Source organism: Gossypium arboreum, chromosome 8 (assembly GCF_025698485.1).
Source record: "Gossypium arboreum isolate Shixiya-1 chromosome 8, ASM2569848v2, whole genome shotgun sequence".
Taxonomy (NCBI): Eukaryota; Viridiplantae; Streptophyta; class Magnoliopsida; order Malvales; family Malvaceae; genus Gossypium; species Gossypium arboreum.
The window spans coordinates 131,253,094-131,279,243 of record NC_069077.1 but is presented as its reverse complement, the minus strand read 5'-3'; the positions used below and the strand labels follow the sequence as shown (position 1 = coordinate 131,279,243).

The window sequence follows — 26,150 nt, the reverse complement described above, 5'->3', positions numbered from 1 at the left end:
AAAGTCAGAACAGGGGATCCAGAAATCGCTCTGGCCCTGTTTCACAAAAAATTAAACATCTCATAAAATATAGCTCATATACCTGTTTTGCTTCTTCCATATGAAAATAGACTCATCAAGCTTCGATTCCATAACTTATTCATTATTTAATTCCATTTCTACTATTTTTAGTGATTTTTCAAATTCACGTCACTACTGCTGTCTGAATCTATTTTATGGTAAATTTTACCTATTTCATGGTTTCCATGGATTAGCTAGCAATTTGACATACATAACACCAAATATGATCATGATTAGCCATTCCAATGGCTAATCATTACCAAGCATTTCCATACCACTCAATAACCATATCATAAGACCATATATACAAAATGATTATAATGCTATACATGCCATACTCAAAATATACAAGCCATTTTGCCAAGATGGTATACGGATAGTGTGAGCGAGCCTCCATTGTTCCCGATTTACGAGTGGCTTGTCAAAACTACAAGAAATGAAAAGGAGGGAGTAAGCATAAATGCTTAATAAGTTAACATGCAAATAGCAAGTAACATAACCATATAAGCAAACATAAAACATCATTTGCATAATCATCACCAAGACATTCATATCACATTTTCATTTATCATCTTACCATATTGTTGTTATATCGATTTTTCAACCCGAGGGTTAAGTACATACCTGTTCAAAGTACCCATTTCACAACACTTACCAATACGTCCCTTTCATCTTGAGTATTCCTCCATTTCAGTAGAACTTTACCCGTTGAACACATCGGAATATAATTCGGATACATGGAAAGTTTGCACATAAGTGCCACATATGTAGCCAAGCTACCATGTAACCCGCCCATAAGTGAACTCGGACTCAACTCAACGAGCTCGGGTGTTCGCATCCATAAGTGAACTCGGACTCAACTCAACGAGCTCGGATGCCTAGTTACATCTCACGAACTCGGACTCAACTCAACGAGTTCGGACATTCGCATCCATAAGTGAACTCGGACTCAACTCACGAGTTCGGATGCCCAAATATCCCAGTGACATGTCACTTGTATCCTAATCCATTCCTAAGGTTCAACGGGACCTTTTTCTCAATCATGTGTCTTAACCATCTTCTACAGAATGCCGATACCGATACTTAGTAGTATTTCACATTTTCCAAGTATATCACATAATTTGACATATTATCAAACAATTATCACAACTATAATATTTCATAATAATTATCATATCATTTAAATAACATTAAAACATTTAAAATAATAACTATGTTACCAACATTTACATATGAACTTACCTCGTATGCGAAAATGGCTACTTTTACCATTTCGTCCACAACTTGGTATTTTCCCCATTTTAGCCTGAATTTCAGTTTTCCTTGCTCTATCATTTAAAATATAGTCTAATTAGGACTCACATTATTCAAATTGACCCAAAATCATATTTTGGAAAAATTACAATTTTGCCCCTAAACTTTTGCATATTTACACTTTTTCCCCAAAGCTCGTAAATTAAAATTCAGCCTATTTTCTTATGTTTTTTGACATGCTGATCATTTTTACCTTCTATGGCAACATCAAATTCTCACTCTAACATGTACTTATGACTATTAGGTATTTTTACCGATTAAGCCCTTTTGCTCGTTTTCACTTAAAATCGAGTAGCACAAGTTGTCTAACATAATTTAAAACCTCATATTCTATCATAAAACACCAAAATACACAAATTTCACCTATGGGTATTTTTCCAAATATAAACCCTAGGTTAAATTATTGCTAGCATAAGCTAAATCGAGCTACCGGGACTCTAAAAACGTAAAAATAATTAAAAACGAGGCTAGAATGGACTTATAATCGAGCTTGGAAGCTTGAAAAACCCTAGCCATGGTTTCTCCTTGCTATATTCGGCCATGGGGTTGAAGATGAGCAAAATTGGCCTTTAATTTTGTATTTTAATTCATTTTACCCCTAAATGACCAAAATGCCCTTACTACTAAACTTTCCAAAAATTCCATCCATGTCCAATTTTTTTCCATAGACTTAGAAATTGGTAAAATTTCTATTTAAGACCTCCTAATTAATATTTCAAAACAATTTCATACTAGAAACTTCTAGAATGCAAGTTTTGCAAATTATTCGATTTAGTCCCTAATTTCAATTTAAGCACTTTATGCATAAAATTTCTTCACGAAATTTTCACACAATCATGCAATCATATCATAGGCCTCAAAATAATCATAAAATTATTATTTCTATCTCGAATTTTGTGGTCACGAAACCACTATTCTGACTAGGCCCAAAATCAAGATATTACACCCTTCCTATGCCGCTCCGTTTGGTGTTGAATGGCGAGGGCAATGAAATAGGCAAGGTCAACGTGCCCTTGTGACATACACCATAAAAAGTAGGCGTTGTGAGTGTTGACGACGCTAGTGCTCTCTCGCCTTCTTATAATCGTGTGAGCCCAAATGGCGTGTAGATACCTCAGAGATGGAGGGAGAGTCGATGGCTTGGAGCTGCTAGGATTGTAGGTGGCCGTACCTAGTACTAATGCGTCCCAGCACCGTGGAGAAGAATGATGGATGTGGCGGTTGAGAGCATGTAAGTCATTCTCCTCCTTAAACTCCTCCGTATATAAACTCGGTGCAGTACCGAATTCTGGGACGCTTAGCTGGCGGACTAATCTACCTAGGCAAAATTAGACCGTGCCAGAATCATCATAGTTCGTCATTACAGTCTGAAGATGAAATTTTGAGCATAATTTCTCATGAGCTCGAGATATGTAGGCTCGATGATACCAAAGAAAAGCTCCCAATAGTCGGTGGTTAGGAGGGCCCGGATCGCATCAGCCAACTAAACTTGTTCTACTGTAGCCCAGTCGATGCAGCGGCCTGCAATTAAAAGCCGGGCCCGAAGTATTTGGAAAAGTTCTTCTTGGGGCCCGATGGGGAATTGTAAGTAAGGGTGGCGAATTTCTGCGGTAGGACCCGAGGAAGATGACGCTCCCTTTCTTTTGTTTGAAGTAGGGACAACGGCCTTTTTAGCACGTGAAGATCACATGGTACCTGCAATTGGAATCATCAATTCGTTTTGATGAGTAAACAGGGTAAAATGCGACTAAATTCAAAGAGGAAAATCCATAAATATGTTCAGCCATAACTACTAAGTTTAACTAAAACAATAAGTTCAATGGCATACTTTTGTGGCATTAGCATGGTGATATAAGTAAAAATGACAAAGAATCAAATGCAAAATACTATATGAATGAACAGAAATGTCAACACAAGAGGCATGAATGTTTCAACTATCCTAACCATGAATATTCACTTCTAACTAATCAAATGGAGTAGAGAAATCATGGAATGAGTAAGAATTTTAACATGAAAAAGATGATAACTTGTTCTATAAATGAAATTTGAGTGATAGAAAGATGAAAATAACATGAAAAATATAGATTATTATGATAAATAGCATTATAAATTAGTGAAATAAAAGAGAAATGAGTAAACAAACGCTAAAGGAGAGAGATTGGGTGTCAAAAATGGATTTGGAAGAGGCGCACAGACATGGTGGGGAGGGCGTGTGGACTTGCAGCGGCTAGGGTTAGGGTTTTTTTTTGGGTGAAGAAGACAATGAATAGTGCAGCCTATTTATAGATTTTGGGGTACACAGCCAGGGAACACGCCCGTGTTCCCCAATTTCAGCCCGTGTGTTTCGCGAATTTTGAATTTGGGCGCATCTGACAATTAATCCACACCCATGTTCCTTGGGCGTATGGGTGCACACGGTCGTGTCGCACGACCATGCCTCTCTTAGTTCCCTTCTCCACGTCCGTGTATGTAGGTCCACGCCCGTGGTAATTTAACAGATTTGACCACGGGTGCTAGACACGGGCGTGTCACATGCCCGTGTTAATTTGACAGTTTTGACTATGGGTTCAAGGCAAGGACGTGTCGCACGCCCGTGCTATTTTGGCAGGTTCACCCGCGGCCATGTCGTACGGCCGTGGCTATTTGTCGTAGCCTGTGTTGGGGAAATCTTTGCCCTGTTTCCACATGGTCATAAGCACGCCCGTGTGCTTGGCCGTGTCTGTGTGGTAAACCTGTATTCAAGAGCTCCGTTGGTAAGTTAGGTGTTAAACACTAAAATTAAAAGAAGTTAATACAGTTAGTGCTCGGGTTGCCTCTCGAGAAGCGCTTATTTATAGTCTAAGCTCGACTTACCTTTCCATTGAATGGTCATGGTGGTTCGAGGAGTTTATACTCCTCATTCCTACTATCATTCTCATCAAAATAAGGTTCTAGACGGGTGTTGTTTACCTTAAAAGTGCCGAACTTACCTTGACTATACCGAATGGGAAAATGCTAAGTACTGTAAGAGGGATTTCTTCATTCGGTTTGGTAGTGACAATGTGAGGATCTGTGGCATCTAATAATACTTTATCTCTAACCTTAAGTTGATTTGGGAAGGTATTGAGATTGTTTTGGCATAGTTTTGGTTTATCATGTTTTCTCGATTTATGCGCTCGCCATTCATCTAGCTCCTCGATTTGTAGCATTCGTTCTTCATGAATAGGTCCTCTACTATTACTTGAGAATGGCTCATGTACTTCCTTCAGACTCATTTCCTACAAAGTAGGCTGCACCATATTGTCAGTTTTAGTAGAATGGTTTAGACGATCACCTTCAATTTCCAATGTGTTGCCAGAATTGCGAGCTTGAAGGGTGATTGTTTCGTCTCCCACACAGAGTGTGAGCTCACCTGTGCCAACATCAATAATCGTTTTAACAGTTGCTAAAAAGGGCCTTCCTAAAATCAAAGGAGTGTTACTATCCTCCTCTATGTCTAGAACAATAAAGTCAACGGGAAATATAAATTTATCGATTTTAACTAATACATCTTCAATAACACCCCTAGGAAATCTTATAGTTTTATCTTCTAATTGAATACTCATCCTAGTCTGTTTGAGTTTCCCAAGACCTAGTTGTTTAAACATTTTGCAAGGCATGACGTTAATACTAGCCCCTAAATCAGCTAATGCGTTATTAACATCTAAACTACCAATTAAGCAAGGAATTGTAAAACTCCTTGGATCTTTTAATTTGTTGGGTAGCTTATTCTGCATAATAGCTGAGTAAACTGCGTTTAGCTCCACATGCGACACCTCGTCCAACTTTCGCTTTAATAAACGGTAAGTTAATATGTAATTTTTTTTAAGAGTTTAAGGAATTTACCAAATTGTTCCTCTGAGCGGTCTTTCCTTGTCGTGTTGGGGTATGGCACATGAGGTTTATATTTTACATTCACTGATTTGTTTTTATTATGACCTACCTCACATTGACCTTTGCTCACCATAGTTTCTTGCCTCGATTCTGGCTCAGGCTCAATGAATCCTTCTTCATCTTGAACATTAATCGCGTTGAGCTGTTCCCTTGGGTTGGGTTCAGTATTACTTGGCAAGCTACCTTGTGGTCGTTCGGAGATTAGTTTGGAAAGCTGGCCTATTTCAGTTTCGAGCCCTTGGATTGACGCTTGTTGATTTTTAAGTGCTGTCTCGGTGTTTTGAAAACGAGTTTCTGACACCGAGATAAATTTAGACAGCATCTCTTCAAGGTTCGGTTTCTTTTCCTGTTGATAGGGTGGTTTTTGAAAACCCGGAGGATGTTGTGGTCTTTAATTTCCTTGACCGCCCCACGAGAAATTGGGATGGCTCCTCCAACCTGCATTATAAGTGTTACTATATGGGTTATTTTGGGATCTAGAGTTATTGTTACCCATATATTGGACTTGTTCCTTCTCGATGCTAGGGTTGAAGGGTTGATACTCTGTGCATGCTCCTCCTCCATTCGTCTCGCACCTCATTACTGGATGTACCTGAGTAGAACCAATTAAACCATCAATCATTTTATTTAGAAGTTCTATCTGGTTTGACAGCATAGTAACCGAATAGACATTATAAACACTTGCTATTTTAGTTGGCTTAGTCCTCATGACTAGCCACTGATAGTTATTCAGTGACATCTCCTCTATAAACTCATAAGCATTTTCATGTGTTTTATTATTGATGGTTCTGCCAGCAACTGCGTCAACCATTTGTCGAGTCAAAGGATTCAGGCCATTATGGAATGTTTGAACCTGTAGCCAAAGCGGTAACCCATGGTGAGGGCACCTTCTCAGTAAGTCCTTATATCTCTCCCATGCATCGTAAAGAGTTTCTAAGTCCATCTGTACAAACGAAGAGATATCATTACGTAATTTGGCTGTTTTAGCCGGCGAAAAATATTTTAATAGAGATTTTTTCGTCATTTGTTCCCAAGTAGTGATTGACCCTCGCGGTAACAAGTTCAACCACTGTTTAGCTTTATTCCTTAATGAAAAGGGAAACACCAAAGACGTATGGCATCATCAGAAACGCCATTGATTTTAAATGTATCGCAAAGTTCCAAAAAGTTTGCCAAGTGAGCGTTGGGATCTTCGTCCTACAAACCATCAAACTGAACACATTACTGTATCATTTGAATTGTGTTAGGTTTCAGTTAAAAAGTATTTGCAGCTACAGTAGGTCTAACTATACTTGACTCAGTTTCTGTTAAAGTAGGTTTAACATAATCATACATAGTGCGCAGAGCAGGATTTTGATTTGCTAGTTCAATAGGTATCGTAGGAGGTAGTGGATTGTCTTGGTTTTCAGCCATCTCCTCAGTTGGGGTTTGACTATCGTCCTCTTGCTCGTTCTCTGTGTATCTTAATCTTCACCTTATTTCTCTTTGGTTTCTGCGAACTGTGCGATCGATTTCTTTGTCAAAAAGTAGTGGTCCTGACGGGTTTCTTCTAGTCATAAACTATAAAAACCTGCCAAGCTAAAGAAAAAAAGTAAATTAATAAATATTAATAAAAATTAAATTAAATTAAATTGCAAGAAAAATTAATGGCTAAAGTAATAAAAATTGAGCGTTTCTAATATCTTAGTTCCCTGGCAACGACGCCAAAAACTTGATTGCGATTTTCGTGTGATAGGTTTTAAATATTTATAAGGAATCGTTCTTGAAACTAACTATTTTCACGATGTAGGCAAGTGTACCTATCGAACAGTAGTATAGTTTTAGCAAGACTGGATTGTCGAACCCAAAGGAACTAAAAGTACTAGTAATGACTGTCTTTTTACTATCTAGCCTAAGAATAAGAGTATTTTGTTTTAACTAATTAATTATCTAAACTAAGAATTCACAGAAAATAGAATTGGGGAATTACTTTTGGAAAACGATTGAATTAAGACAATACCTAAGGAAAAATCCACCTAGACTTCACTTGTTATTCTAGCTCCGAATCAGACAATTTATTCATTTAACTTGTTCCGTAGAGATCCCTAAGTTATGTTATTATCCCTATTCAAGACTAATAATATCTAATCCTTAGATTGAATAATTGAGACTTTTCTCTAATTAACACCCTAGGGTTGCATTAACTAGATCTATGGATCCCCTTAATAGGGTTCACCCTAATCCGGCAAAATCTTGTCACCTTATCTCTAGGCGCGTAATCAACTCCGCTTAATTATTACAAATGTACTCTTAGACAGGGTCTATTCCTCTTCTGAATAAGAGCTTATCTTGAATCAGTATCCTGGGATATCAAAACAAGAATTAAGAAAACATAATTAAGAAGAAGTTAAATATTTATCATACAATTCAGAAAATAATAACAAGATTTGTCTTAGGTTTCATTCCCCCTAGGTATTTAGGGGATTTAGTTCATAACTAAAAAGGAAAACATCTCAGAAGAATAATGAATACTAAATATAAAGAAAACCCAAAACTCCTGGAGGGAAATTGAGGGGAGATCTTCAATCTTAATGGTGAATCCGGCTTCTGAGATGGATCAATCAGCTTCTCTTGAGCAGTTCCCTACCTCATCCTCTCTATCCTTTTTTTCTCCTCTTCCTTTAGGATGTATTTATACGCTTTAGAATGCCTAGAAGCCCTCAAAATTGGCCTTTTCCGAATTGGACTCAACTTGGGCTCGACAGGGACACGCCCGTGTACGATTACTTCATGTAGTGCTCGAGCCTATTAAATAGGCACGGCCGTGTGGTCCACCCGTGTGAGTCATGCTTCAATTCTGCCAAATTGACACGGCCGTGTGGTCTGCTCGTGTGAGGAAGTCTAGGCTGTGTTGATTTCGTACTTTGGCCTATTTTCTCCGTTTTTGACCCGTTTCTCGTTTTTTTCGCTCTCCTATGCTCTCCTAAGTATAAAACATGAAATTAAGGCATTAGGAGCATCGAATTCACCAATTCTAAGGAAAAATCATTCATAAAATATGTTAAGCATGGGGTAAAAATATGTATAAATTACAGTTTATCACCAACATTTCTACTTGGTCTATTTAGTCTTGTTTCAACATCTTCTAAATTTCTAGAGCAGAAAGTCATACACTCCTCTGTCAAGTAACCTTCAGCAATTGGTCCTTCTAGATAATGCTTATTACGACAATAATACTTCAATTTGCATAGGAACCTAAACACGATATACAATATTATTAAAATTTGTAACTAAAGGTATATTCTTGAATGAATGAAAACTTTACAAATAAATTAGCACCTCTCTATAGGATACATCCACCGATAGGAAATCGGTCCACCAAGTTTTGCTTCATGAGGGAGATAGATTAGCAAGTGCACCATAATAGTGAAGAAGGAAGGTGGAAAGATCTTCTACAAATTGCATAAAGTCAAGGTGGCTCAATCTTGTACTTTCTCAAGTTCTTCAACAATCAAAACTTTGCCACAAATAGCTTTCATTATATTGGATAGTTCAATTATACAAGACGTCACCTTTTTTAACATACAACACCATAAAGAAACTGACAGTAAATCTTGCATCAAGATGTGATAATCATGTGATTTTAGGGAATATAGTCTTTAATCTTTAAGACTCACACATCAAGATATATTTGATGCATACACGTCTAGGACCTTTATATCATTCAACACCGTGCATAACACTTCTTTTTCTTTCTTCGACATTGCAAAAATAGAAGGCGGCAACTGAGATTTTCCATTCGAAAGTAATTGGGGATGAAGATCATGCTGAATTCGCATGTCAACTAGATCAGGTAAACTCTGAAGATTGTCTTTTGATTTTCTATCAACATTTAGAATTGTCCCAATGATGTTCTCGCAAATGTTCTTTTCAATATGCATGACATCAAGATTGTGTCGACAACTGTGATGCTCCTAATAAGGCAACTAAAAAAAAATACTTCTTTTTTTCCACAAGTCCGCCTCATTAGGATTTTCCTCTTCATCAGATTCATCATCAATCTGTCGGTCAACATCGCCAACATACGCCTCCCTCAATCTTCTCTTTGTTTGCGTGTTGGGTGGTTGATTCATCTTTCCATAGTTGAAATTGATATCTTTTAACATGAACAAGATTTCAGATCCAATGGTCTGTTCAGGAGCTTCTCTGAACTCTTCAGTACCATCAAATAAAGTGCTCTGAAATCTAAATTTATGATTTCCATCTAACAACCAACGATGCCCCATATAAGAGAACTTCTTCCCATTATATAACCATTTTGAACATGTTTGCGTCGCACAACAAGGACAAGCATAACGTCATTTGGTACTCTAACCAGATAAATTGGCATAAGTCGGGAAATCATTAATAGTCCACAAGAAAGCTATACGTAAATAAAATTTCTCCTTTCTCAATGTAACGCCCCGAATTTTGGGCCTAGAAATTTTGGGATTTGAGCATAGGGACAGTGAGGAGGTTGCACGTATGAGTTTGGCTGTGCATTTAAGTGGTAGAATAGGCCTGCTGGTTTGGTGGTTGAGTGAGTGTTAGCATACCTCAAGGTTCTGAGTTCGAGTCTCTGTATGGGCATTTTGGAAAAAAACATTTATTTATTTCTTTTATTTTTTAAGTTAAATAATTATTTTGTTATGGGTTTATTATTATATGTTTTTATTTTTATTTTACTTTTTTTTCACGTATTTTTTTTGTTCTTTTTCTTCAGTTTTCTCTTTTTGGCTCTTTTTGTTTTCTATGAAATCGGTTGCTGACTGATTGTGGAATTCTGCTCCTCTATTGTCATCTTTAATCACATATCAGGTGTGGGATTTGAACCTTGTTTACAGTTTCCTTTTCTGTTTATTTTGTTTGCAAACATTTGTTTTCAGCTTTTTTTGATTGAATGCTAACCCATTGATTTTGGGTTTTTAGTCAATGGAAGTGATGAGAAATCGTCACTTTTTGGTGGTTGTTGATAAGGCAAGGGTCAGGGACAAGTTTGGTGGCTAAAATAGTGGTTTTGAGGCTATTTTGGGTTGGTTTTGTTACCTCCCCGATGGCCACATGGGCGTGTGTCATGGCACACGGCCGTGTGGATTTGGAAATTAGGGTTCTGGGTAAAATTTGGGTGCAATTTGGGGATTTTTGTTGAATTTCCTTCACACGGCCGTATCCCTTGGGTACACGGGCATGTGGGTTTGGGAATTAGGGTTTTGGGTGAATTTTGGGGCCACACTGGCATATGTCCCACATGGGCGTATGAGAACTCCACACGACTGTGTCTTCTCTATTCTTAATTTTTAGCATTTTTGGATAGTGAGTTACACGGACTATTTATACGGGCGTGTGCCCCCTCCACACAGGCATGTGGGGCTTTCACACGAGCATGTGAGGCCTCCACATGGGCGTGTAGACCCCCATATGGTCGGGGCACACGTCCATGTGGTTCTAACTTACGGAATTATTGAATTATGTTGATTTAAGTGTAATTGTGACTCTGTGGGTGCCAACCTCCGACTAAGCTTTACTGAGGGTAATTATGACTCTGATCTGGACTTGATATGTGTGTTATATATGATTGGTTGTGTGACAAGCTTGATACTGAATTCGAGTTATGAATGTGTGCACATGTCTGATTCTGTATTGACTGACTGAATGTGAATGGTTGTTCTGATTAAATGTTTGGAACTGGTATTCTGAGTTGGGGCATCCGCATACATACATCTACATACAAAGCTTTTGGGATGGGATGTTGAAGAGAAGGGAGATTTATGATTTGGCAGTTTATCTGCATTCTGATAGGCCCTAATACCTAGAAGGTCGTAACGGTATAGCGATTTACTGTCTTACACTGTACCGCGTGTACGTTAGCTACGCTACGTACCATTATCTGATCTGGCAGTTATACTACACATCTGTGCCACAGTTCACCGTATAGCACAGTACAGCTTATACGCTAATGTTGCTGCATAACATATCTGATCTGGCAGTTATACTGCATGGGCTTTTGTGGTGTATAAGGTTGGATGGGCTTTTCAAGGTCCTGTTCGGAGTGCAGGGATGGGTGGGTCAATTAAATCCTCACAGGATGTGTAGGGTTGGACGGAGATGGTGTGTTGGTTGGATGGGTGGTTATTTTAATACTCATTTGCACTCATATGCATATGTGTGATACTGTGACTGCAGTATCTGTTTGACTATTTGACTGTTTGATTGACTGAGAAGTCTGATTGTATTTTTTGATTAAAAGACACTCGTGTCTAAAGGAACCTTGTGTGATAGGCTAAGGCCCAATAGATTCTGATTCTAGAAAAGGGCTTAGGCCTAGTTTTTGACTATTGAAAATTACCGTTATTGGGTCTAATAGAGCCATTTGACTGTAAAGTTACATATGGTCTGTTTTGTTATGGTCTGTTGCTGAACTGTTTTTAGGTTTACTGTATCTGTTTTTGCTTCGGTAGCTAGTTGGTTTAATCTTACACTAAGCTCGTATAGCTTACCCCCTCTTCTGTTTCCCTTTTCAAGTACACTTCAAAATTTTGGATGCTGGGCTCAGTATGCGGAGGACTCAGGCAGTATAAACCATTAGTTTGTGATTTTGAATTTTTATTTTGTTATTCAGTTGAAATGTAAAGTTTTAATTCTGTGGTACTATTTTGGCTTTAAGACTTAATTGTTTTATTATTCCAGTTTTAAATACTTGATATTAATGTTTTTAGAAATTGAATTAAGAGTGACTGGTTTTTGTAAGATTTTCTCACGATCATTTCGGTGATCAGTGTAGCATTCTGAATTCGGTCTAAACTTCTAGGCTGGGTTTGGGATGTTACACTCAAGACATCATATGTTTCAAGACCCGTCCATAATTGTTTTAACTTTTCAATAAGTGGATGCATATAAATGTCAATATCATTTCTGGGACCTTTCTCTCTAGAGATAATCATAGATAAGATAAAAGGAGATTGCTTCATGCAAATCCACGGAGGCAAATTGTAAGGAACAAGCACTACAAGCCAAGTACTATACGAAGTACTCATGATTTTAAAAGGATTAAATCCATCAGATGCTAGCCCAAGCCTTACATTCCGAGGATTACTTGCAAAGCTTGGAAATTTATTGTCAAATGATTTCTAAGCTAAAGAATCTACAGGATGCCTTAATAATCCATCACCGGTTCGTTGATCATGATGCCACCTTATAGACTTGGCTGTCTTTGATGACATGAAAAGCCTTTGAAGCCTTGGTATTACTGGAAAATATTTACTGGCTTCTTTCTTAACTATGCCTCACCTTCATCCTCATTCACATCTTCTGTATTCCTATTCATCCAACGAGATTTACCGTAAACATGACAAGACTATTGTTTTTTCGATCACCCCAATACAACATGTAGTCATTTGGGAAACTATGAATTTTGTCGTACCTAAGGCCTAAATCTTTTATCAGTTTCTTCATATCTTTGCATGAATGAAGGATTTTTACAAACGGAAACATATCTCTCAAAAACTCTAACAGCAGTGTAAAAGAGTTTCCTGTCCACCCTCCAAAATATTTTAAGTGAAAAAGACGGATGTAGAATGATAATTTTGAAAATTTCGATCCCTCATAAACTTCTTCATTCATTTTATTAAGTAACTTGTAGAACTTCGCCGCCTCTTCATTTGGCTTTTCATTAGGTACACTTCTTCCCATTTTGGTAAAAGCATTTCCACCAATATTACAATCATCGAATGCAATAATTTTAGGTGGAAATGATTGCAAACCATGATTGCGTATATCAAATGCATCTAGCAACATACCTTCCATGTCTTCTTCTCTAATAGACTGGTGGTAAGCATTATGAGGATAAGTCGAATTAATCGTTGAAGAGGTTCTATGAGGTGTACACTCTCCATGGAAAATCCATTTTTTAAACCCTCGAATAAAGCCATCAACAATTAGATGTTCGTAGACAACTTCACGAATATGCCAATCGATGTTGCCACACTTCTTACACAGGCAAAGAATCATATTCTCTTGGCTTGCATTTTGAAATGAAAAATTTTAAAAAGTTTGTACTTCATTTCGATACTCCATTTCGATAGTCGCTGCTTACCCTTGACAAATTCATCCAACACTTATCCATTTTATAGTTCTTGACGTTTAAAGTTGAAAATAAATTAAGGTTACTTAAGTGTTCTAAATTGATTTAAATCATGTCATTATACTAAAATAGATAACACATATCAAGTATCAAGTATCTAATAGGTGTAAACTAATTCAGGTAAGTTGTTTATGTAGCACCCCAAACCCGGCCCAGAAGTTATGGCTGAATCCGGCATGCCACATCAAAAACGTTAAAAAATTTTCCATTCTAAGTCCAGAAAATCGTACTTGATGTTCAAAAGATTAATTCATTAAGGGTTAAAGTGAATGGAAGTCGCACCGGTGTAGGAAACCGAAAAGAGGTGGTGAGTCCATCGATTTGCTTAAGTACCAAGCTCCTTCGGATCCAATCCTGACATGCATACCGCCATTGCCACACCTTAACGTCATGGATATTTCTAGGAAACCGATTTGATTAAGTCATTTTTAGGAAAAGTGATTAATTTTGGAAAATACTTTCATTGCGGAAGCTTTGCTTGTTGTCATGTTATTTTGAAATCAACTGTTGTTTTTGAAAACGCGCCCTAAAGCTATCCAATTTCAACAGTTAAAATAAGTAATACCTATCTTAGTAATACATATTAAAACCATTAAAAATAATTAAGCGGCCTTATTACATTTAAAAACCCAAAACTTCAAACGTAAATAAAAGGATGTCCAGTTCACCAGAAGAAAATCAAACTTTCAGACCGGGTGGCCACTCCAAATTCCTTCACGACTCCAAGCCCACTATGGTTGGGGATTTCTGCGTGGATGAAAATAAAAGGGTGAGTTTGGGAAACTCAAGATGTAAGGAAAACCCATTCAAAGCCCAAGTCACTCAAGCCTATTGGGCCTAAGCCCATTCAGTAATAGTGGTCTTGGGCGAGCCCTTTTCGATTACAATAAACCGGACCTTAGCCCCTTATTCAGATAACAGTATGGCCTATAGGCCCATTTCAAAATACATGCAACGTCAGTAAACTTTTGCAAGCCCATTTGGGAAGACTACTCAACCCACGAACCACTAGACTCCACCCGTACCAGCCATACACTCCATGTGGGAATAGCTCAACCCACCCAAATTTCAACACTCCACGATTGTTGCCTTCTTTTGCTCGATTAACGATGAATTGAGGCAAAGCTTCCAGTACGTGGACAAGCCACTTTCAGTACTTCCTCCGTCAATATCACAGTCCCATGCATCAGATAATAACAACATGGTATGCAGTAAATAACAACAATCAAACATGCATTTAGGTCAATTTAACCCTAAGGGTATTTGGTAATTTATCTCCTAGGGTAAAACGTAAATTTTCCACTTTTAAAGGTATTTCAGAATTTATCTATTTTAGGGTTTTTCATGCATATTCCTACCTTTCACGTACTAATGTAATCACCACCGAGGGTTCTTATCGAATTGGGCGTTGGCCCATCATTCCAATTTTGGCCCATTAAGCCCAAAAATATCGAGGGCACGTGAATCATGCACTTTGCGGTCCAAACATTGTAGCTTACCAAAAACATTAATCAATTTACCTCACGAGCATTCGCACACTCAAGAAATCTACAAAATACCGGTTTTCGGTATTTGACTTTTCGGCTTTTGCCGATCCAAACTAAGAAAGAGGGTGTCGATTACACACATTTTGCTTACGATATCTTGTGAGATCCACACGAACCGCCTACAATTGGATTACTAACACGTTAATCTAACTATTCAAATACAAACTACGTATTAATCCCTTGCAATATTCGGCCAACCACATCTACTGATCATAGTAAGCTTATAAGAAAACAATAAGCAACTCATTAACAATTTTTTGTCAATGTTTACCACATAATCATAATTCACTGCAAGCTGTCTTCCTGAGCAACAGTCACTAAATTATTTATAACTGCAGATACGAAACTCCAAATCAAGTGCCGTTAATTTTCCCTGAAAATAGACTTATATATCTTCTATCCATAAAATTTTAAGAATTTTTGGTATGGCCAATCAATACCAGATTTTTCTTAAAGTTTCCCATGTTTCACTGTTTGACTAATCTGACCACTCTTCATTACGAATCAAATTTCTCATTGTACAGAATTCAAAATATGTTCTCGTTTATTTCATTTGAAACTAGACTCAACAAGATTTAATTACATAATTTATTCAGCTTCTAACTCATCTCCCACAATTTATGGTGATTTTCCAAAGTCACGTTACTGCTGCTGTCCCAAGCAGATTTATTACCAAATTCACTCTTTCACACATAACTTGCATGCATGTTATTTAAACATGTATATCACCAATCAATCATCACATATATATGATTTTACTTAAGTATAATCTCCATTTCATCATTTTAAAGCACAACATGTTAGCTGATTTTTCCCTTTAACATCTAAGGCACATGCATGCTCATTTGTTTGGCTCAACTTCACCTATCTTCCATTTTTCATCAAAAGAACATGAAGCAACAACCATTTCCTTCATTTTAATTCATGACTAAATGCTCACAACACAACTAAAAACCAAAATATGCTTCAAGAGTTAAAGTAGAATCAAGATGAACTCATGAACCTCAAAATAAGAAGCAAAGTACCAAGAACTTACCTTCAATTTTCCTCCTCCTAATGACCGAATACTCAAGAGCTTTCTCCTCTCCTTTCTCTTCTCTAACTTTCAGCTATGATGAACAAAGATGGACAAAACTTTGTTCTTTTCACCCCTTTTTCTTTTAATAAAACTTCATATTTCATCCATTTAATTCTTTAATACAAAAGACATGAAATTCTTATCATGAAACATTTACCTAACACATTATCATGAAACATTTACCTAACCCATTATCATGGAACATTTACCTAACCTATTATCATGGAACATTTACCTAACCTTTTATCAATTTGTATCAATTTGTACCATAAATTATGGATATCAAGTGCACATTTTGTCTACAACAACATGATGGCTGGCCACTTCAATTTAGCCTATAGCATTTCCAAACATTTTCACATAGGTCCTATTTCATAATTTCACTCACTTTTTCTTATGGAACAAAAATTAACTAAAATTACCGGGTTCTATCTTAAGCTTGGGCCTTCTAGAGGCTCACTAACATAATTAAACCTATGCCAACATTCACAGGATTCCCGAAAATTGGGGCGTTACAATTTACTTATAAGTATAATTTAATATATTTTGATCCAAAGTTTTATGTAAGTTATGATATGATATATATTTATGTATTATGTAAGTTATGTATGTTATGATCCAAAGTTTTTTTTTTATTCTTTAAATGTTTATGTAAATTATGGTAATCATAAACTTTAAATGTTTATGTAAGTTATGATTATCATTTTTAATTTTAACTTTAAATTTAAACCCTTTAATTATACTCTTTTAATTTATAAATTTGTGTTTTTTATCACCTTTATGTTTACTATATTTAAAAAGACAAAAATAAAAAAATAATAATTATATGTTAATAAAGTTAATATTTGTTAATTTTTCATCTATTTTGAGTTAAAATTTAAATTAAATTTCCATGAACTTTTTAACTTTATATTACACATTAAAATCGATCAATTATTTTTACGACAATATTTATGAAAAATATTAAAATAATTTTAACATTAAGATAAATATTATTTTCCTTAAAAATTATTTTAATTAAATAATATTTATTTCTATGATAAATATTATATTATGTTTTATTTTGAAATTTGAACTTTAAACTATATACTTTTAAGGATAAATAAAAAATACTATTTAAATTAAATTTCTATAAAAATTTAACTTTAAAATAAATATAAAAATTAATAAATTTAAATTTAGAATTTAAAATAATAAATTATTAACACAATTAAAATCCAAAAGTTAGAACTTAACTTATCTTAAACTTTAAAATAAAAATAAAAATTTAGAATCAAAACTAAAATAAATAATAATTTTTTTGAATCAAAATTGAATTAAATATAAAGATATCAATAAAATAAGATATTATAATGAAGTTTTTTTTTTGAAAAATGACACAAAAGTCTACCTCATTTTATTGCGTCATGAATGATAAAGTTATGGATCTCCACCGGATATTATAATGAAGTTACTTAAGCGAAATAAAGACTTAAATCATAACCATGTAAAATATAAGATTTGAACATCCATTCCATGTAAAATATCAACATTAATTATTTAAATTGATTATTCTTTTTTTATTAAAGATATTAAAGATTTGTTATTTCTTTTGTTTATTTTGTCAATACTAAAATTAACCATATAAATAATATTAGCAAATAAACGATTATCAAAACTCAATAAATCAAATTAATTTAATCTTCTCAAAACATATAACTTGAATAAACAATTTTACTTAATATCGAAACTCAATAAATTGAACCTTTTAAAAACACATAATTGAATAAACGGTTCTACTTAATATCAAAATTCAATAAATTGAACTAAATTAACTTTTTTTAAAACGCATAATTGAACAACCGGTTTTACATTGTATAATGTAATAAATGGTTCGCTTTATATAAAAACTCAATAAATTGAACTAAATTAACATTCATAATTGAACAAACCTTTTACTTAATATCAAATTTCAATAAATCAAACTAAATTATGCTTCGAAAATGTATAATCGAATAAGCAGTTTAAGCTTAATATCAAAACTTAATACATTTAACTAAATTAACTTTTCTAAAAACACATAATTAGATAAACGATTATACTTGATAATTAATCGAACTAAACTAACCAAATTTATTCAATTACAATCAAGTTTTAGTGCAACTAATGCTAAATCCTAATTATTGAATTAAATTAATCATTAAAATGTAAGAATTAATTTGAATGTCACAAAATATGTACAATAATAAACTTGAACATTTCTAGATTGAAATGGAAACAAAAAAAAAACATTTCAAATTGATTGCAAGAACCGAAAAGAGAGTATCAGCAACAACTGGGTTTATTGCAGGCCAGCTCATGATGTTCATATCAATCTACTATGTACCTCTGCGTTTAGCATTGGGTAAACCTCATACAATAATTGTCCTAGCTCTACCGTATCTTTTGTTTCATTTCTTCTGGAACAATCACAAAGACTTTTTTTATCATAGACGTCCTACCAGAAATTCAATGCGTAATCTTAGCATTCAATGTATATTCCTGAATAATCTCATTATTCAATTATTCAACTATTTCATTTTACCAAGTTCAATGTTAGCCAGATTAGTCAACATCTATATGTTTCGATGCAACAACAATATGTTATTTGTAACAAGTAGTTTTGTTGGTTGGTTAATTGGTCATATTTTTGTAACACCCCTTACCCGGCCCAGATGTTATGGCCGGATCCGACATGTCACATCGAAGCATTCAAAACATTTTCGATCCAGAAAGAAAACTTACTGAGTGTTTTAAAAGATGATTTCATTATAGGTTAAAGTGAATGAAAGCTGTGCACCAGGTAGGAAACCGAAAAAGAGGAGGTGAGTCTATCGGACTGCTTAAGTACCAAACTCCCTTCGGATCCAATCCTAGACATGCAAATCGCCATTGCCATACCTTAACGTCATGTATATTTCTAGGAAACCGATTTGATTAAGTCCTTTTTAAGAAAAGTGATTAATTTTGGAAAATATCTTCATTGCAGAAGCTTTGCTTGTTTTCGTGTTATTTTGAAATCAATTACTGTTTTTGAAAACGCACCCTAAAGCTATCCAATTTCAATAGTTAAATACAAATATTACCTATCTTAATAAAACATATAAAAACCATCAAAAATAAATAAGCGGCCTTATTACATTTAAAAGCCCAAAACCTCAAACGTAATTAAAAGGATGTCCAGTTCACGGAAAGAAAATCAAACTTTCGAGCGGTGGCCACTCCAATTCCCTCACGACTCCAAGCCCACTATGGTTGGGGATTACTTGCGTGGATGAAAATAAAAGGGTGAGTTTGGGGAAACTCATTAATGTAAAATAACCCAACCATAGTCTAAATCACTCAACCCACGTAAATGTAATAAGTTGGCCTTAGCCGAATAGAAATTCAAAATAAAGCCCATAGGCCCATAATGTAACGTAATGAGCGGATATTACATGTTTATGCGTAAACCCAACCAGATTCATCCATAACACCCCGCATCAACCTTACACCATGTAGGAGACTACTCGACCCACCCAACCGCTACACACCACGTAAATCGCAATGAGGTGCCGGATATTGTGACGAAGTCGCGGATATTGTGACGAAGTCACTAGATACGAATATTGTGGCGAGCCACCGAATCGAATATATATGGCAGAGCCACCAGATCAGATAATCGTGGCATAGCCACCAGAACAGATATATGTGGCAGAGCCACCATATCAGATAATTGTGGCATAGCCACCAGGACGCTTCCTCCATAATATAACCCATGTCCCCATGCAACAGATATATAATCATGGCATACGTCATACAGAATTAGATCGTCATGCTTTTCAATCAAAATTAACCCTAGGGGTATAACAGTAATTTTGCATCTAGAGGTATAATAGTAATTTTCCATACATAGGGGTATTATAGTAATTTAGCTACTTTTAGGGTTTTCATGCATATCCTAACTATTTACGTACTATCAGAACACTTACCGCGCATACTTACCGAATTGGGCCCTTTGGCCCATGAACCCGATCTTTGGCCCATTAAGCCCAAATTATCAAAATGTACGAAATTGCGCGTACTGCAGTTTATTACTTTAGATTACCAAATATACAAACCCAACTATCTTATGAGCATTCGCACACTCGCAAATTCCCAAAATACCGACTTTTCGGTATTTTGACATTTCGGCTCTTGCCAATCTAGTCTATGAGAGGGTGTCAGTTACACACCTGTTTGCGACGATATGCTGACAAGATCCACACACGAACCGCCTACAATTGGATTACTAACACGTTAATCTACCTATTCAAATACAAACTATGTATTAATCCCTTACAATATTCGGCCAACCACACCTACAGATCATAGTAAGCTTATAAGAAAACAATAAGCAACTCATTAACAAATTTTTGTCAATGTTTACCACATAATCATAATTTCACCGCAAGTCGTCTTCCCGAGCAACAATCACTAAATTATTTATAAGTGGAGCTACGAAACTCCAAATCAAGTGCAGTTAATTTTCCCTAAAAATAGACTTATATATCTTCTATCCATAAAATCTTTAGAATTGTTGGTATGGCTAATCAATACCAGATTTTTCTTAAATTTTCCCATGTTTCACTGTTTGACTAATCGACCACTCTTCATTACTTAATCAAATTTCTCATTGTACGTAATTCAAAATATGTTCTCGTTTATTCTATTTGAAACTAGACTCATTAAGCTTTAATTACATAATTTATGCACTTCTAACTCATCTCCCAAAATTTATGGTGATTTTCCAAAGTCACGTTCTCGCTTTCTTGTCCCAAGCAGATTTATTACCAAATCACTCTTTCACACCTAACTTGCATGCTTGTTATTTAAACATGTATATCACCAATCAATCATTACATATCTATAATTTTACTTAAGTATAATCTCCATTTCATCATTTTAAAGCACAACATGTTAGCCGATTTTTCCCTTAGCATCTAAGGCACATGCATGCTCATTTGTTTGGCTCAACTTCACCTATCTTCCATTTTTCATCAAAAAACATGAAACAACAACCATTTCCTTCATTTTAATTCATGACTAAATGCTCACAACACAACTAAAACCAAAATATGCTTCAAGAGTTAAGGTAGAATCAAGAAGAACTCATGAACATCAAGGTAGAAGCAAACTACCATGAACTTACCTTCAATTTTCTTCCCAAGTGATTGAACATTCAAGAGCTTTCTCCTCTCCTTTCTCTTCTCTAACTTTCGGCTATGATGAACAAAGATGGACAAAACTTTGTTCTTTTCACCCTTTTTCTTTTAATAAAATTTCATATTTCATCCATTTAATTCTTTAATACAAAAACATGAAATGCCCATCATGGAACATTTACCTAAACCATTATCATGGAACATTTACCTAACCTATTATCATGGAATATTTACCTAATCCATTATCATGGAACATTTACCTAACCCATTATCAATTTGTACCATGAATTATGGATATCAAGTGCTCATATTATCTACAACAACATGGTGGCTGGCCACTTCATGTAAAATGGGAGGTTTGTCATGCAAATCCTCCTATTTTGCACTCCTATTTATTTGGCCACTTCAATTTAGCCTATAGCATTTTCAAACATTTTCACATAGGTTCTATTTCATAATTTCACCCCCTTTTTCTTATGAAACAAAAATTAACTAAAATTTTCGGGTTCTATCTTAAGCTTGGGCCTTCTGGAAGCCCACTAACATAATTAAACCTATGCCAACATTCACAGAATTCCTGAAAATTGGGGCGTTACAACTCTACCCTCCTTAAAGAAATTTCGTCCTCGAAATTTACCTAATCCAACTAGTTGAGGGTATTGTTGACGCATAGTCTCTTCTGATTCCCAAGTAGCTTCTTCCCTTCCATGATTACGCCAAAGTACTTTCACTAACGGGACAAATTTCTTTCTGAGAACCTTAACATCTCGAGCCAATATTTGCACAGCTCCTCTTCAAAGGTCAAATCGATCGAACTTGATTTACGCAGAATGGCGGGACATGAGCGAGTCGGGACGATAACGCCTTTAACATGGAGACGTGAAAACATCGTGAATCTGTCTAACTCTAGAGGCAATTCCAATCGATAAGCCACTGGGCCTACTCGCTTCAAAACCCGATAAGGCCCAATGAATCATGGACTCAACTTGCCCTTCTTATCAACCTTAATATCTTCTTCCAAGGAGAAACTTTTAAGAAGACCATATCACCCATCGAGTACTCAATCTCCTTATGCTTCAAATCTGCATACGACTTTTGCCTATCAGATGCTTCTTTTAACCGGTCCCTAATTATTCTGACCTTATCCTCAGTATTAGCTATCAACTCTGGTCCAAGAACTTGTCGCTCTCCTAGTTCGGTCCAACAACTAGGTGTACGACACCTTCGTCCATACAGTACTTCATACGGTGCCATTCGAATACTTGCCTGGTAACTATTATTGTACGCAAATTCTGCCAACGGCAAGTAATCCTCCCAACTACCTCGAAAGTAAATCACGCATCCCCTCAACATGTCCTCTAGAATCTGAATAACCCTTTCCGATTGACCATCGATGCAGGGATGGAAAGTCAGACTAAAATTCAATCGCGTCCCCAATGCCTCATGCAACTTTTGCCAAAACTGAGATGTAAATCTGGGATCCCGATCAGAAATAATTGAAACTAGGACTCCATGAAGTCGTACAATCTTCGCCACATACAGCTTAGCTAGCTTTTGAAGCGAAAAGTCAATACGTACAGGTATGAAATGGGCTGATTTGGTCAACCTATCCACAATCACCTACACCGAGTCTTTCTTTGACGGTGTCAAAGGCAACCCACTCACAAAGTCCATGGTTACCCTCTCTTACTTCCAAAGTGGTATCTTTACCGGCTGTAACAGTCCAGAAGGTAATTGATGCTCAGCTTTCACTTGTTGGCATGTCGACATTTTCCTACAAACTCCGTTACTTCGCTAAGTCCGTGCCACCAAGACAAATCTCGCAAGTCGTGATACAACTTATTCCCTCCAGGATGCATGGCACATAGTCCCCCATGAGCTTCCTTCAATTCTCTGCCTTAAATCAGAGTCCCTCGGAACACAAATTCTTCCTCGGAAACACAGAACTCCATCACCATTTAAACCGAAATCAGAAGTTTCCCCTTCCTTAACTTGTTGAAAACAAGCAACCAAAGGCTCATCTTCTAACTACTTTTCCTTAATCTGGTCCACCCAGGTTGGCCTTACTTGCAATTCAGCCAACAAACTTCCATCATCATACAGACTCAAACGAGCAAACATTGCTCTCAGATCAGATACGGTTCTATGACTTAAAGCATCAGCTACCACATTAGCTTTGCCTGGGTGATACTCGATCAAACAGTCATAATCCTTAAGCAACTCAATCCATCTCCTTTGCCTAAGGTTCAGCTCCTTCTGAGTAAAAAAATACTTAAGACTCTTGTGGTCTGTGTATATAATACACCTTTCTCCGTACAAGTAATGTCTCCAAATCTTAAGTGCAAATATCACTGCTGCCAACTCTAAATCATGAGTCGGATAGTTCCCTCATGAGGCTTAAGTCGTCGTGATGCATATGCAACCACCTTACCCTCTTGCATTAACACGCACCCAAACCCACGTGTGATGCGTCCATCGACACACTAAAATCCTTCCCAGATCTCATTGAATTAACACAGTGCTTCAATGAACTTTCTTCAACTTCTCAAAAGCTCTCTGCGCTTCTCAGTCCATACAAACGGTTCTCCTTTCCTTATGAGTTTTGTCAGGGGTGCTGCCATAACAGAAAAAACCTTCCACAAACCTTCTGTAGTATCCTGCCAACCCTAGGAAACTTCGAATTTCCGACACCGTCTTAGGTGGCTTCCACTCCAAAATTGCTTCAATCTTTCGAGGTCCACCTTAATCCTTCGGTAGAGACCACACGTCCCCAAGAAGGTTACCTCCTTCAACCAAAATTCACACTTGCTGAACTTCGCAAAGAGTTCCTTCTCCCTTAACACTCGCAGCACTATACGGAGATGCTCATCATGTTTTGCTTCAGTTTCAGATACCAGGATATCATCAATGAAGACGACTACGAATCGATCCAAGAATGGTTGGAACACCCGATTCATCGGCCCATAAATGCCGCAGGAGCGTTAAATCGGTCAAATGGCATAACCAAATACTCGTAATGACCATACCGAGTCCTGAATGCCGTCTCATGGATATCCGCCTCCTTGACCCTTAACTGATGATATCCAGATCGAAGGTCGATCTTGGAAAATATAGAAGCTCTTCTAAGCTGGTCGAACAGATCATCAATTCTTGGCAGTGGATACTTATTCTTAATTGTCAGTTTGTTCAACTGGCGATAATCAATGCACATCCGCATTGTACCATCCTTCTTCTTCACGAATAGCACCGGTGCTCCCCATGGAGACACACTTGGCCTAATGAAGCCCCTATCCAACAACTCTTGAATTTGTGCCTTTAGCTCCACCAACTCCTTCGGTGCCATCCTATACGTTGCGATGGACACTGGCGCCGTTCCAGGCAACAAATCTATTCCAAACTCAACTTCTCGATTCGGAGGCAATCCTGGAAGCTCCTCCGAAAAAACATCTTGGAACTCCTTTACGGTCTTAACCTTATCCACTGTCAGTCTCTCTTCTTTTGACTGACTTACAAATGCCAAATAGGCCTCACAACCTTTCCGAATCCACTTTTCGACTCTTAAAGCTGACACCACATTGGACAAATAATCCCTTCGCTCACCTATCACTATAACCTCCTCATCCTTTGTAGTCCTTAACACCATTCGTTTAGCAGCACAATCCATGGTCGCCTTATGCTTAACAAGCCAGTCCATTCCCAAAATGAGATCAAACTCTCCGACAGTAACTCCATCGATTTCGGGAAAATTCTACCTTGAGTTTCTAAGGATACATCCCTATACGCTTTGTCTACCCTAACCGAAAGTGACCCAAAGGACTTAGTACAGATACCTACTCACAATCTCCTCGAGCGGTCCAAGTTGCCCATAATCCATTCTGTGGCCTCCAACCAATTTTCACCACATTCGGGCTATACCGACACGCCCTAAAGATCTTCGCTCCATTAACTCAAGTCGTTCGAAATAGATCCCGAACTCCATTGCCGTACTTGCCCGGTAACCCTTTCCGAACACGAAGCATTGCTCGTGACAGGCATCATCCTCGACCGCCATGATCATGAGACTCTACTTTTTGTTGCCGGTGGTACCGGCATCCACCGCCATCATATGTCTCAAGACGAAGATATCGCCGAGCACTTCCTCATTCGCCCACGGCCTCTTGTACTCATATCGTATTATCTTGATTACAAATTTTATGCATCAATTAATATTCCAAAGTGTTTATTACAGATGTTTTATGAATCGATATGAGTTCGAGTTTGTTTTCGCAGAATCCAAGTCTATCTACGCTTTGATCTCTTATCGATTTTCCTATGGTTTCAATATCATTTTATCTAGAGTATCCTAATAGGGTTTGATGCAGACAGATAATTCAGAAAATATTTAAAAAATTCGTAATACTTACGACTTGAGTGGAGATTCGAATGCCACCTTATAAAGATCTAAATTTTGAAAATCGAGTTTTTTGCATTCTTTATAAAATTTTCGCTTTCGAAAATCTTTATTTTTGTAAACCCATTCCACAGCCGAGTTGTTGCAACCTAGGCTCTGATACCACTAAATGTAACACCCCTTACCCGGCCTAGACGTTATGGCCGGATCCGACATGCCACATCGAAGCATTCAAAACATTTCCGATCCAGAAAGAAAACTTACTGAGTGTTTTAAAAGATGATTTCATTATAGGTTAAAGTGAATGGAAACTGTGCACCAGGTAGGAAACCGGAAAAGAAGAGGTGAGTCTATCGGACTGCTTAAGTACCAAACTCCCTTCGGATCCAATCCTAGACATGCAAACTGCCATTGCCATACCTTAACGTCATGTATATTTCTAGGAAACCGATTTGATTAAGTCCTTTTTAGGAAAAGTGATTAATTTTGA

At 36.7% G+C, this 26,150-nt stretch overlaps 1 non-coding gene across 1 annotated transcript; it reads left to right on the top strand.

Annotated features, from left to right (window-relative positions):
• Nucleotides 1-6,155: 6,155 nt before the first annotated feature.
• Nucleotides 6,156-6,262, top strand: LOC128280232 (small nucleolar RNA R71). The gene has a single exon (XR_008270412.1). It is a non-coding gene; the product is annotated as a small nucleolar RNA R71 (small nucleolar RNA).
• The last annotated feature ends 19,888 nt before the right edge of the window (nucleotides 6,263-26,150 follow it).